The 13,079-nt window shown below is 37.9% G+C and overlaps 1 protein-coding gene and 1 long non-coding RNA gene across 11 annotated transcripts in view; one reads left to right on the top strand and one right to left on the bottom strand.

Annotated features, from left to right (window-relative positions):
• Window positions 1-13,079, top strand: part of VPS13D (vacuolar protein sorting 13 homolog D) — a 119,505-nt gene that overhangs the window by 98,412 nt on the left and 8,014 nt on the right. The window lies entirely within an intron of this gene.
• The window catches only part of LOC136994226 (uncharacterized), a 36,722-nt gene that overhangs the window by 11,814 nt on the left and 11,829 nt on the right, over window positions 1-13,079 (bottom strand). For 2 of the 5 annotated variants that reach the window (XR_010886360.1, XR_010886358.1), the window contains one exon: window positions 8,947-10,208. The exons of 1 other annotated variant lie outside the window; for it this stretch is intronic. This is a non-coding gene — a long non-coding RNA (uncharacterized lncRNA). Of the gene's footprint in view, window positions 1-3,423; window positions 3,573-6,809; window positions 7,055-8,946; window positions 10,209-13,079 lie in introns of those variants that run through there. 2 more of the 5 variants (XR_010886361.1, XR_010886362.1) reach the window with 2 other exon arrangements.

Here is a 13,079-nt window from a genome sequence, read left to right on the forward strand (position 1 = left end):
TGAAAGCATTGTTCACTGCTTATCACCCAGCAGAAGTCCAGATTAATGGGAGAATCTAAACTCTGCATTAACACACCCCTCTCCCTTTCCTTTTTAGAGAGTGTAAATGGACGTAAGTTGGTTCCAGTCATATACCAAACTATAACACCTCTTTATGCATTACTACAAATACTTTGCTTTAATTCTGAATAAATTTTTTCCAGGAGAAAATTTTCTTCATTGGTAGATACCATTCATGTTTGGAATATTTGTGAAGTTAGTTGTCTTTACAGTTGACTGTCCCCCTTTTTTGAACTTGCCCTAACTACTCAGATTGACTGGGGGGAATAAAATCACAGTGTTTGGACCTATGGCAGCTACATAATACTTCATTAATATTATATAGATGCAATTACTTTAACATTTGCTGTATATGAATATTTTTAAGTAATAGGCTTTAGAAAAAATCAGCAGTTACTGGCTTGGGTTAAGGAGTATTTAATGCATAATGTAAGGCACCTTTGAGTTGATATATTATTTCTGATTAGCCTCTGGAGCTTGCTAGCTAGACTTAGGCAGCAGGATTCAAGATAGGCAAACTTGAAAACAAAGACCTTTGCTGTTTTTAAAAAGACACTCCTTCAGTCTGAAGGGTGTTCATATGGTGCAAAGGTTGTTGCTGAAGCTGTTCATTAGCACTTTCTTTTTGCATTTAATTTCCATTTTTGTGCAGTCTACAACCTAACAAAGAGGTTTTAGACCCCCTAAATTCTAATACTGAATGCTAAGGCTTTTGTTAAGACTTGTGTAACTTCTTTTTGTTTAAAACCTTTTGCTGTGCCATGCCAGAATGTATTCCTACTGTTAAAACTGAACAGTAGCTTGGTTTTCTATTGTTGCTGTGTTCACCATTGGTACATTACTGTTAACACTAAGAGATACTTTAAGAGAGACTCTGAGGGACTGAACTGTAAATCTGAGTGTCTATTTCATAGGTAAGAAAATTTTTCTACTGTAATATTAGTGTTTAATTTGACATTTGAGGGCAGAACGATACCCTGATTGAATACAGACTGCTGGGTAAGGGGCAGAAATGGCCAGGAGCACCAGAACAGAATGTTGTGAGGGGAGGACAGATGAGTGGAAAAGGGAAACATTAAATAACTGAATAATGCTGAGTAGTCAGTAGAGCATAAAATGTGCAATTACATCTTTCTTGAGATGTCCATTCATTATTATCAACAAATAGTTTTAAAAAGATGAATACAGTTCTTGCTGTGATAGTCCCTGCAAAAAATAAAATATTTACTAGTGCTTTGAGAAGCTACAGCTAGAGGCAAGTGTGTTTGGCTGAATGGTACAGCATCAAGCAAAATTTGCATAGTTTTCACATTAAACAAAAGACGGTTGCTGTAGCTGGGATCAGAACAGGAACTGGATTAAGCTTCATTGTGTACAATAACTGGTTTGGAAAAAGTTGCGCAGGGACACGAACTTGCTTTGAACTTTCTTGCGTTAAGCAGGTGATCAGAGTCTTATTCTTGCAAAACCCACTTCTAACTTGAGGTTTACTTGAGAAATTTTGTGGCAAGTACTTTGACGGCTTCAGTATGGGCAGTAAGCTAGGGTGGCATCATTTCTGACAAAATTGGATAGATCCATTCAGTGACTTAAGTTATCCAGGTCCCTTAAGCAGGTCACCTTATATTTGAAAGAACAGTTTTTAAAGGATGAAAAAGCATTTCAGTTGTGAAACTAAGTTTGTTAGGAAAAAGCATTATATTGCATTAGAGCAGCCTCATATGAAGGGAGGCAGGTGAAAACGGACATCACGGCTACACTAGCTCACTTTCAAATGCTATATACTTTTCAAGATGTGAAAGTTGACTCCTTTGGGGACAGGCAGACATTTGGATGTCTGGAAACTCATGCTTTCTAGTTGGGTTAAATCAATGCACCATCATATAGGCCTGTTATCTACCAGAAATTTCTGCAATTACAAACTCTCTTCTGAAAAGCTGAAAAGAGCTTTTAAACCCCTTGCTGGATTTACCACGGATTTATTCCACTAGTTACGCTTTACGTGGCAGTTAAGAGGAGGACTGCGTTCACCCCACAAAATAAAATTCCAATACAGTGTGCCCACTCGCAGTATTTAGCTATTAATTGCCTTATGATTTTAGTCTATCTAGATACAAACATATTTACAGAAAGGTGCACATTTAAACAGGGGAGAAAACCTCATTTTCTTGAAAATATTTCTATTTCTAGAGCCTGCATATTTTGCCTAGTTATCTCATATTTCAGCAAATGCTTTTGGACATGAAGTCCAAAAGGAAACACCTTTGCTGTATTGTATGTTTGCTGTATGTCTGGCATTCGTTTTTTAGATCCTTATTTAGAAAGCTCTCCACTAAGTGATGTTGTTGTTGCAGTGTATTCTATGTCATAGTTATCTTGGTTTTAAATTATTAGACAAAGTTATAGATTTAACTGGTCTGCAAGGATGTGAATCATTTGCAAGGATATCTCCCAGAATGGTACTGGAGAGGGTCTGAAAAACTAGATTCATCTGTTAGCATCAGCAGAACAAACTAAAAAGTCAACGAAGATCAGGCAATGAAGTATTCACAATTTCCATTCACAAATCTAGTTGCTTAGAATTAGATGGGATAAGTGAAAAACATATACACACCAGAAATGAGCAAAAGCGTTATTCAAAACAGACATCTCTGTTAAAATGTACCAGGACAAATCATCAGACTGCATTAAACCAGCCAGACTTGATCCCCATTACTGAAAACATGTAATGCATGTTTTGTGGGGGGGTGTTAAGTAACTTTTGGCCTTGTTACTAGTATTTTCAGTTTATAAAAATAATAGAAAAGATTAAACTGGTGTTAATGCAATAGCAATATAGTATTTATTTACTTAAAGCACAAAAGGCATGGACTGCTCACCAGTGCAGTGGCTTTATGACCTCATGTCCAGAAATATGTTTGTTGTACCAAAGGGGTCAAATCTGGTACAGTAGGTCTAGGGCAACTTTCTTGGAAGTAATTTTTACTAGTCTTTCCTGCACTGAAGAAGGTAAAAATAGATTATCAGTACTGAAGAACAAGTACACGCGTATCTATTATACACATAATCAGTAAGAGGACAAATGACAGACCATGATAAGGAGCAAGTGTGTACTGTGAAACAGTCCTTACAAATAGCTATCTCAATGTCATAGCACTACTCTTAGTCCTTGTGGCTTCCCTTGTACTTACTTCTGTTGCATGTGTTTGGGACACCATCTTTCAGTCGTCCTTCCATTCACTTCCACTCCAGATGATTTTTGACTTGGGATCACTTTACTGGTTTCTTTACATCCTTCATTTCATATCCTGTATCGGGAAGCGTCCTTTAATTGCTGCAGTAACTAGGCTCTGCCTAGAGAGTATCTAAAGGTGGACTTTCTCCATTCTGAACCAAACACCTTTCTGTAGGAAATGCCTCCCATATATGAAGTGAAGCCTTGTTTTCTCTTCTACATACTGCATTTCCAGTAGTACTAGTTTTGTGTAACAAGAATTACTTCATACGCCTTCCTGCTAAGCATAAAAATCATGGCATCAGGTTTTCTGAAGTTTCTCCACATCTTTAAAATAGTAGAACTATTAAAACATGCTGATGGACAGGTAATACTGTTTACACTGGTAAGATTTTATTTTCAAATTAAAAGATACAGCATTGCTTTATAACTAATGCTGCTTCTATGGAGTGTGGCAAGCCAGATTAGTTTAGGTTCATATTTATGTAGTAATTACAGGCTTACTTGAAAGCAGTTGACCTTTTGACAAGGAATGTGCTAATGTACTGCTTACCCTGTTTACCTGTTACTAGACAGATTTTTTTCCTTTGTCACTAACAGCAAGTTTTTATGTTCAGTCCTAGTCCAGAGTCTGTATGTGGGAGCCCAGGGCCTGCTGGGATAGGGTTTTACACTTGTGCTGTCCTTTTGCCCTTCCACTGAACTCTTTTCATTTCAGCCATGAGCAAACAGTCAGTGCCTGAACTAACAACCCTGCAATCCTCCAAAGCACGCCTCGCTTACAGTACCAAACAAAGGGAGGCCCGCGTGGGCCGGCCCAAGCCAAGGAATGCAGCTTCGGGGTTCTGCTCCATAAATTTAACCAGCACGACAAAAAGGAGATAATATGAGCTTTCGTGATGATCTGAAAGGGGGAGGTTTGTGTCCCATTGATTGCGGTCTGGCCTATTGCCAGGCCCCAAGCCTGACCGACAGTTGAACCATATCGTTAAGGCGTGTAATACAGCTCAAGTCTTGTACAGCAGCCAATGAGTACATATCCAGAGGGCAAAAGTTTATAAAGAGTTGAGGCTGTCCTGTTTAACCCTCTCACACTGCATGTAATATATACTGCTGCCATTCAGAAATAGTCACATTGCTATTAAAAATGTAAACCTTCAACTTTTTTTACTTGGAAAAAATACATGTGTGTCTGATTTCTAATGTGCAGCAGATTTATAAAGTGATCTGACAAAAATATGTAAAACTGATCCTTAAAAAAAAAAAGAAAAAAAAATCCAGACCCACAGCTCTTTTTAATACTATTTTATCCGTAGTTGCTTACTTTTTTGTTCAGAGATATCTTCTGGGTTGTTGTACGAGCTCTTTCATGTAGATGGAGCTATTTATTGCCTTGATGTCACCTCATTTAATATGTGGCTGGTATTTTTATGGATAATTTTTTCACCTAATGTTGCTGTTAACATGTGGAAGGCTCTTTATCAGTTTTGCATGTACAGCCAGTTGATTTAAATTGTTCTTGCAAATGTTAACTTTAAAAATCACCTTTCTCCTTCTGTTAAGTTTGTGGTCGAGGACTTTGCTGTGCTTCTTGCAGCACTACTTGCACTAACTGAAAAATACATGATGGAGTCTGTAGAAAACATGAATACAGTCAACATAGTCCATTTCACTAGCCCTTCATGCAGACCTAGCAGTTAATACTCTTGTCCTGGATAGGAGCCAGCGGTTGCTTTCGGAAAGGGGATTTGCTTTCCCAGGAAGGTAAGAGTGTAATATGGAAACACTTCTGTTAAATGATCAATTCAAATGATCATGTTCGCTGTTACTACAAATGGGCATTGCTTAGCCAGCGTTGATGGTTTTTTGATGGGACCACTATACACATGAGCATAGAAATAAGACTAATGTTCCCTCAGTAAATGGAACTGCACTGCCCTGCCTCTGCCAGTAGACTGTATTGAAAGGTTTTAAGAGGAAGATGAAATCATTCACACACTTTCTCACTTAAAAACATCATGCTACGTAGTGGAATCTCTCTTGACCTTACACTGTGCCCAGAGGCATAGTGACTTTATGGCCCTCGTAACTTTAATGTTCACTAAAGGCAAGTTCAGCTCATGTTGTTGAAATAGATGTTTGCAAGAAAGCCCTGCTAAGAACTGTATCCTTTAAGTTGAATCAGAAGGTGAATGGAGCATTTTTCAACCCATTTGTAAGACAGGAAATTCTAATGTGACAACTCTAGTAACATCGCTCTATAATCAGTACAAGAGCCTGAGAGAAACTAGAAACTGAGATGGCAGTATACATTTTTGTGTACTTCTTAAGTTTAATGATATCAAGGTACTTGAAAAAGGGTGTGTTGCAGGACTAAACAGTCAAAGGTGGAGTAAGTGGCAAAGGTTAACATTGGTTGATGCACACAGTACGACTGAGGTAAGCGGCATGCAGCTGGCCGGTATGCAAGCATGTGGAAACTTATGCAGATACCAATTTTAATATGGATGTCATAAGAACATTCAGCTGGGTGAGTACACCTGCTGCTCTCCTGTTTTTAAAGTGGTGACACGTGATGCCTTAATTTTAAGAAAGCAAAATTAAGTTCTCACTTCCTTTTGAACTTGGAGCAATGAAGAGATTTAATACAATCATAAGCGCAATGAATAGTATTCAGTTTTGGTTTGATCTTGTATACAAAAGAAACGGGGGAGGGAGGTAACTACATCTCCAGGAAGCTGGCAGGAACAGCCTACATGATGAAGTTGCTTCTTCAGCATGCTATAGTTCTCTGAAAAGTATATTGGGTCAGCTAAAGGTCTTCAGCATCTGAGCTGGTAGATCCCTCAAAAGAGGAGGGATTTGACTGTAAGTGGGAGGTTTTAGCCCTAGGCACCGCTTGTTTGCATGTTTCGGCCTGAAACTAGCATTTTGGGAGCACTCTTAACAAGTACAATGTATTCCATGCATTTGCTGGAATAAACAGTGCATATGAGCTTCCTCAGATATGCAGTCAGCAGGGAGCTGTCTGGCTCATGATTTTACACATTTTTGCAGCTAACTCAGATATTCTAATGCCAAATCCAACACTTGGACTGACTGCACTGCATGTGCATTTGTAACACACCTTAAAAGCATCTGTCTCTGAACTGGTGAATGAATTCCATGATAGAGCTGTGCCAACTCTCTGGGTTCAGGTGGCAGGGCTTCAAGAAATCATCTTCCTATACTTTCCTTGGGAACTGTACCCCCAAGGCCCAACACTGCAAAGGAGGCAACTGTACTTTTTACAACATAGCATTGCCATCTGCCAGTCGTCAGAATGCAAGTTCTGAAATACAAATTCCCATAGGTTCTCCAAAATTGGGCACAAATCACTTAATGTTCATCCTCTCAGATGCAGAAAACTAGCACACAGAAAATGATGCTACCTGTCCCCTTTTGCTCACTACAGGCAGAGAACATTCCTGCTTATCTCAACAGTTCACCATTTGAAACAAGGTAGGAAGTAACTTCAACAAGGTGAAAATAATGGAAATAGTGGATTTTTATTATTTTGCAAAAGTGTGATAGGAAATACAGGCCATATGTTTTCATTTGTTGTCCTTAAATGTTGTGATATAACTGCATCATCTGTAGTTTGTTTTGCTATGATACTTGAACTTTGAGGTTATTTTTTAAGGATGTACATTATTTATCATTCATTTGATTCTGGCACTCTTCAGTCTGCTCTACACACTGCATCCTCCCATTAAATGTCTGAAAGACAAGTAAGGACTAATTTCATTCTGCATTTTATGGAAATGAGATGCATGGGATGATGATACTTAGTGAAGGCTGCAGGTAGAATTCAGTCTTAAACAAACAACTGTGACAAGTATTTTAGTCATTGCATCTTTTATGACAGAAGATGTAACCTATTCCTCCAACTATCAGATTCAGTCTCTTCTTAATGTTTGAAATGCACTAAAACCTCCTTAGACAAAGTGCTTACTGTATTTATGAAGCAGGCTTTTTCCAAAGCCAAGTAGGCAACAAATTTAGTATTATTTCTGCAAAATACCAGCAGCAACTGAACTTCTTCTTAGGCTTATTACCTGTCAATTTTCCTTTGTTTGAACTAAGGTTGTTTTGTAATTATTTCAAGGAGGAAAAAAATTGTTTCCAGGCTGAAAGTCAGTATGCCAAGTTACAGCTTGGAGCAGGCTTTTACAGATAAACTTTATGCAAACCTGAAAAAACAGGTTTACGATGGAAACACTGACAGAATTCAAGGTCTACCAGAACTAGTAAGTTACCGCTTTAAATGGGTTAGAATGACGAGGCTATTAAACTGGAACATCTTTGTGAACACACCACGTTGATGATAGTTGCTGGAAGTTTTTGGCAGAAAGAACTGGGTCTAGTCATTACTGGAGTGTGTGGGAGAGCCCTGTGGCTAGAGAGATCTCTTTGGAGGGCTTACATGGCTAATTTGCACACCATTATTTGTCACCTAGACTGGACTTTGTGGTTTTGGTGACAGACAGTCAATACAACAGCTGAAGTAGCTATGATGAGCCTCTTTCATTAAATGATGTTTTCAGAATGTCACAACTGCTTCTTCTTGCGCTTAACAACTATTGTTTGTGCTAGATTTTGGGTGTCCTCTATTTTCTGATTATGGATCCAAATCTGTATGCAGGTTATACCATGTCTTCTGTCACACCAAAGCAGTATGTTCTGAAATTTGGAGGTCCCCAGAAGGAATATTCTAATGCAAATTGCATTGAAAGCCTGATAGGTAATGCCCAAGTAACAGTCCAGCAGAAGTTCCTAAATACTACTAAATGGGTCTTATTTCCAAACTTACCTCTTCAGGGCTGTGGGGTAAGTGGTCTGTGGAATCACTTTAAGTCCTAGTATTTTATCCTGTTCGTTGGGCTGTGCTGATAGGCTATAACAGCGTGCAAGCTAACAGAAGGTCAATCCAAAGATTTCTGACTTACACTAAAAAAGTCTTTAAAACTCTATGTGTAAAAACCATGGAAACTAGTCATATGCAATCATGCTGTCTCCATGTGCCTTTCCCATTCCAAAAACTTCAGAATGTGTTAATCAATTTTAACCAAATACAACAGCAACAAAAGATGGTAAGTTTCTACAACTTCATAAAAACAAGTGCCTGTGTAGGAAAAACTCTTTCATGAAAGTGTCCCAACTCAGGAAAAAGCTACTGCAGCTTTTCAGACTATTAGGTATCATAGAATCTACACTGGAGAGACCTTAAGAGAAACCTCAACTGGAGCCTTTATTTTCTTAGATGCTGAATATAATTGACCAAGAAATAGAAAAACCACAGGAAGCTGGATTGCACTGGTTCAGTTGCTCATGGAACGAGTGGTTGGCTTTTTTTAATTGGTTTGTAGTTGCCAGTGCTATTTTCCTACCAAGAAGGCAGATTAGGAATTCTACAGATGCAGATCTTAAATGAAAAACTGTAGTGATGGCTGTCAGTAATAGGGTTTTCTCTTGCTTCTTTGATCTTTGGAGAAGTTGTTTAAGTTTCTTATGTTGTTGTATTCTGAATAATAATTTTGGGTTTGATACTGAGGATACTGAAAGATGCAGTAGCAAAAACACAAACTTTCAATCCGTATGTAATTTGAGAAGTGACGTTTTCACAATTATTTTATTTTTTTAAGACTTCATTATAAAGCAGTCTTGGTATGCTTTAAGGAAAATTTTTAGATCCAGGGGACATTAAAAGATGAGTAACAGTTATTTTCAAAAACACTGTATACTTCTATTCACCTAGCAAGAATTACATCTACATATCTGTTAGTGCAAATGGTAAATGTGCAGTTACAGAATAATGATTAAAAAATGACTTTGTGAAACATGTGATATCTCTCGTTGTAGAGCTTTTTTCTAAGTTGGTAAGTAATTATCACCAGTACGTACCTGAACACCTTCCTTACATCATTCGGTCAGTGATCTGTTTGATTACAAAGCTTTTAACTTAAAACTGATCAACATGAATTCCATGAACTGTTAAGCAAAAGCCAGCCATTAATACTGTTATAGTAATGTAAGCATTTCAGTTTTTAATGTGCATACAGCCATCTGAAATAAGATTCTCCAGTGTTCAGCTTTTCTGAACAGTAAAGAACTGTACTGTGTGCCTCAACCTTCTGACACCGTTTCCAATCTCTTTGTGTCTCCATTCAGCAGCACTCTTCCCTGCTGTGACTAGCAGACATGAGGGCATTTCTGTCTTGTGTTGCCTTTGTGTGCTTATTAAAAAAAGAATCAGCAAATCTGTTGAGTGCATGTTTAATGTAACACAGATGTGGGCACACCACCGTTCATTCTGCTTTACAAATTTTCAGCTTTTTGCATTTCATCAGTGTTGCTTATTATTTACAGAATGTAACTTGAGACAGTAGAACAAATTTGTAGATTAAAAAAAAATCAAGTAGTGTGGAATGTTGTTAGCTGTCCAGACCAAACAGACCAGTTTGCCAAGGGCTGGTGGACTAAGAGGATCAATGCTGCAATTCATGCTAGCAAGGTGAGAATCATCTTTTATCACTAGGTTGAATGCGTTAGTACATAGGAGTGATGAGGACAGTAAGCACCATACTAACTTCTGTGTTTTTTTAAAAAAAAACAAACAAAAAACATAGTTCACAAATTGCCAGCTCTTCTGGAAATCCATTGTGGTGCCTAGTACTCTTGTTTAGTCTTTCTGACCTGCTTCTAAGCCAGACATTAGAAACCAGTCAGTGTTCTCTGATGTCCTGGTTTCTACAAAATAGGTCTGATTAAAAGCCCTATTCTTTCCTCATTTTTTTGCAGTAGTCTTGCTTGTTGTGCTTCAGATGCCTCTTCTCATGGTGCTACATATTAAATAGCACAGTTGAATGCTTATCTGAAAGATTATTAATATAAAAACCATTATGCAGTGTTGTTGCTCATTCCAGTATGAATGGCTGAATGCTCCATTATCTAACTTTCCTGAATGCATAATAAAAAAGTGTTCAAGTGAAAAACTAATGACTGGCCTGTAGCTAGTTAGAAACTGTACATTAAGCTTCAGTTGCTCTTTAAACTTGTTGATATAAGCTACAGGTGCTGTAGAGAAGTTTAACAGCCAGTGGAGGCTTCTGGGCTAAGTGAGATTTTGCAGGTATGCTACTTTTAAAAGTGAGGGAAGTAGGACAAGCAGCAAGATCTGAGTATAACACTGGCTGGAACCTTTTAATTTCTCTGGAACTTTAACACTTCACATTCCATGAAGACAAATGCTTGCTTGTTACTACTTTGTAAGAAAGGTTCATAAACGTAACAATACTGTCGTGCAGCTGTGCCAGGTAAAGCAGAACCTTGCTTGTACCTAGAAAATCTAAGGGACAGAAGAGGTGGTTTGCTCCAAAGTTTTAGTACTAGACAGTAACAAAGATGGAAGCAGAACTGAAGTTCTAATCCCTACATACAGCTGTTATTCAGTGGAATAATTTTAAATCATATATAGGTTGTGAAAGTCATCTATTCACTTAGTGTTTAGATTACTCTGATTCAGGTGAATGCTACTAATGGAAGAATACCTCTATGCAGCAAATCTGAATTTTCATAATAGCTTTCTTTTAAGCTAGGATGTGTAACACCATAACTAATTAATGTACGTCTTACCAAAACCCAAAAATGTATAGCAGGACAGTCAAAGCAAAGCTGAAAATGATTATTTGTTAAATGAGTTAAATAGTTAAATGAGGGTCTCTTGGCAGAGAGGTAATGGAGAGGAGGAGAGCAGAGGTTGACTGCAGGAGGAAAAGGAAAAAGTAACTTTGTGAACAGCTTGCTTATAGCTGTGCTGCCTAAAAACAATGGAAATAAATAATAGTCTCTTCTCTAGTGTAAGAATTAACACAGCTGCCCCCCTTTTTAAGAGGTATCCAAACACACTGGCTTGAACTACTTTGTAAAGGAAAACTGCATGGTGTTTCTGAGACCATGGTTCCATTAATACTCCTCAGCAGACATAACTGTATTTCTGTTGAAATACCCAAAATATGACATGGTCATTTTGCGGTCAGTGGGAGGCACATGATGCTTAATCTGAGAGAAGTGTTACAGTAGCACACAGACAGTTGATATAGCATAGTATTCAATAGGACAAAGTTCTGGATAAGGAATAGGTGTGGGTGTGTAAGGGGGTGTATGTGTGTATATTTTATATATGTGTATATATATATTATAATATATATATTATAAAAGCTGAAAACTAGCAAAACGAGCTTATGCCCAGCTTGGAATTTTATGTGGTCATGTATTTTTTTTTTTTGTCTCATTGTTTTGATCTTACACTAGATAATGTTAAAAGCAGTAAGAAAAGCTGCCAACAGAGGTAAAACTGAAAATTTGACTGATTATATTTTACTGGCAATATTAATGATTATGTTTGTTATGGTTTCTTACGCCCCTGCTGTCTCGCATTCTTTCATTTGGAGAATTTCCACTTTTCATTTCACCCGCCTTGCTGACAAACTGACTTTTAGTATAACCATAGTTCAGCTGAAGTGCAGTCATTGAAGTCGACAGCTGTCTGTTTCTCCTAAGTTTCTTTCCAAAAAGGATCAGTGGTAAGTGCTTCTTCTGAACCACTGTAACTTTAGTTAAACAGGTCAGTGATATAATAATCTCATGATCAAACTTATCAGATAGTCATAATATATGTTCCCTATAAATCGGTTGATGTTTTTGTCTGCTGTGCTGTAAAGCTGCTGTCTTTGGCTTTATACCTTGTTTGCAAAATACATTGTTGATACAAAACAGATCAATGATAGTCAAAACACACTGAGTTCGGTCACTCAATGAGAGCAGTGAAGACAAATTTAAGTCATGAATGACATGTAAAATACTCTCTTAGAACAATGTTTACTGCAGCCAAGAAAGGAAGGGGCAAAAAAGAGTCTGTCATGATTAGAAGGCAGGGATGTCAAAGACTCAAAGAAAAACAAATTTTAAAAGGGTACATTTTGTTGCAAGTCTCACGCAGGATTGCTGAAGGGGAAAGGTACCACAGAAACAAGGCTCCAGAGAAAACATCTGCTGAAAGCAAAGCTTAGAAGGCAAGTACTCTAGTGTGCTATTGCCAAGCAGCTTAAAAAGAAAATGCATTGTTACATTTTTTTTTTCCAACCTTTTGATCAAAAAGGTTAAAAGCAAGTTCACTGTACAGGGTCTTTACAGAGCATCAGGATAGGAAGTAGAGTGCACTAATCAGAAACGGTGCATTTGGTTTGATAATTTAACAATAGCAATAGCCTGAAAGAGATACGAAAAAGCACGCAGCAGTCCCAGAGTGATGCTATTGGGAAAGGGCAGAGAATAAAGCAGGGCTAGGCAGCCTGTAACACAATTCTTCAGGGGTAGGGCGTTCCAAAGGCTTAAAGGAATTCAGAATATTGTTTTTTAACAAAATACTGCTAAGGGAGGAACCTAGCCTGCAGTTCTTTAGCACTATGGCCAGTATCAACCTCTGATGTCTCTTAGGCCATGTGGGTGTACTGGGGTTTGGGGGGTTGTTGTTTGTTTGCTTGCTTGTTTTTATACACATTCAAGAAAGGTAAAGTACGTTAAACCTGCTATGGAGGCTCTGACTGCATTTTTCTTTTGTCTTAAATGTGACTGAGCTTTCCTATTTCAGTAGCCCCTTAATTTTCAACCTAATGACACTGTCCATCAGTGTGAGCTTTATCTAGGTCAGTGCACTCCACTTCCTGTAGAGAAGTGAGAAGAA

The sequence above is a fragment of the Apteryx mantelli genome, chromosome 26 (assembly GCF_036417845.1).
Source record: "Apteryx mantelli isolate bAptMan1 chromosome 26, bAptMan1.hap1, whole genome shotgun sequence".
NCBI classification, from domain to species: Eukaryota; Metazoa; Chordata; class Aves; order Apterygiformes; family Apterygidae; genus Apteryx; species Apteryx mantelli.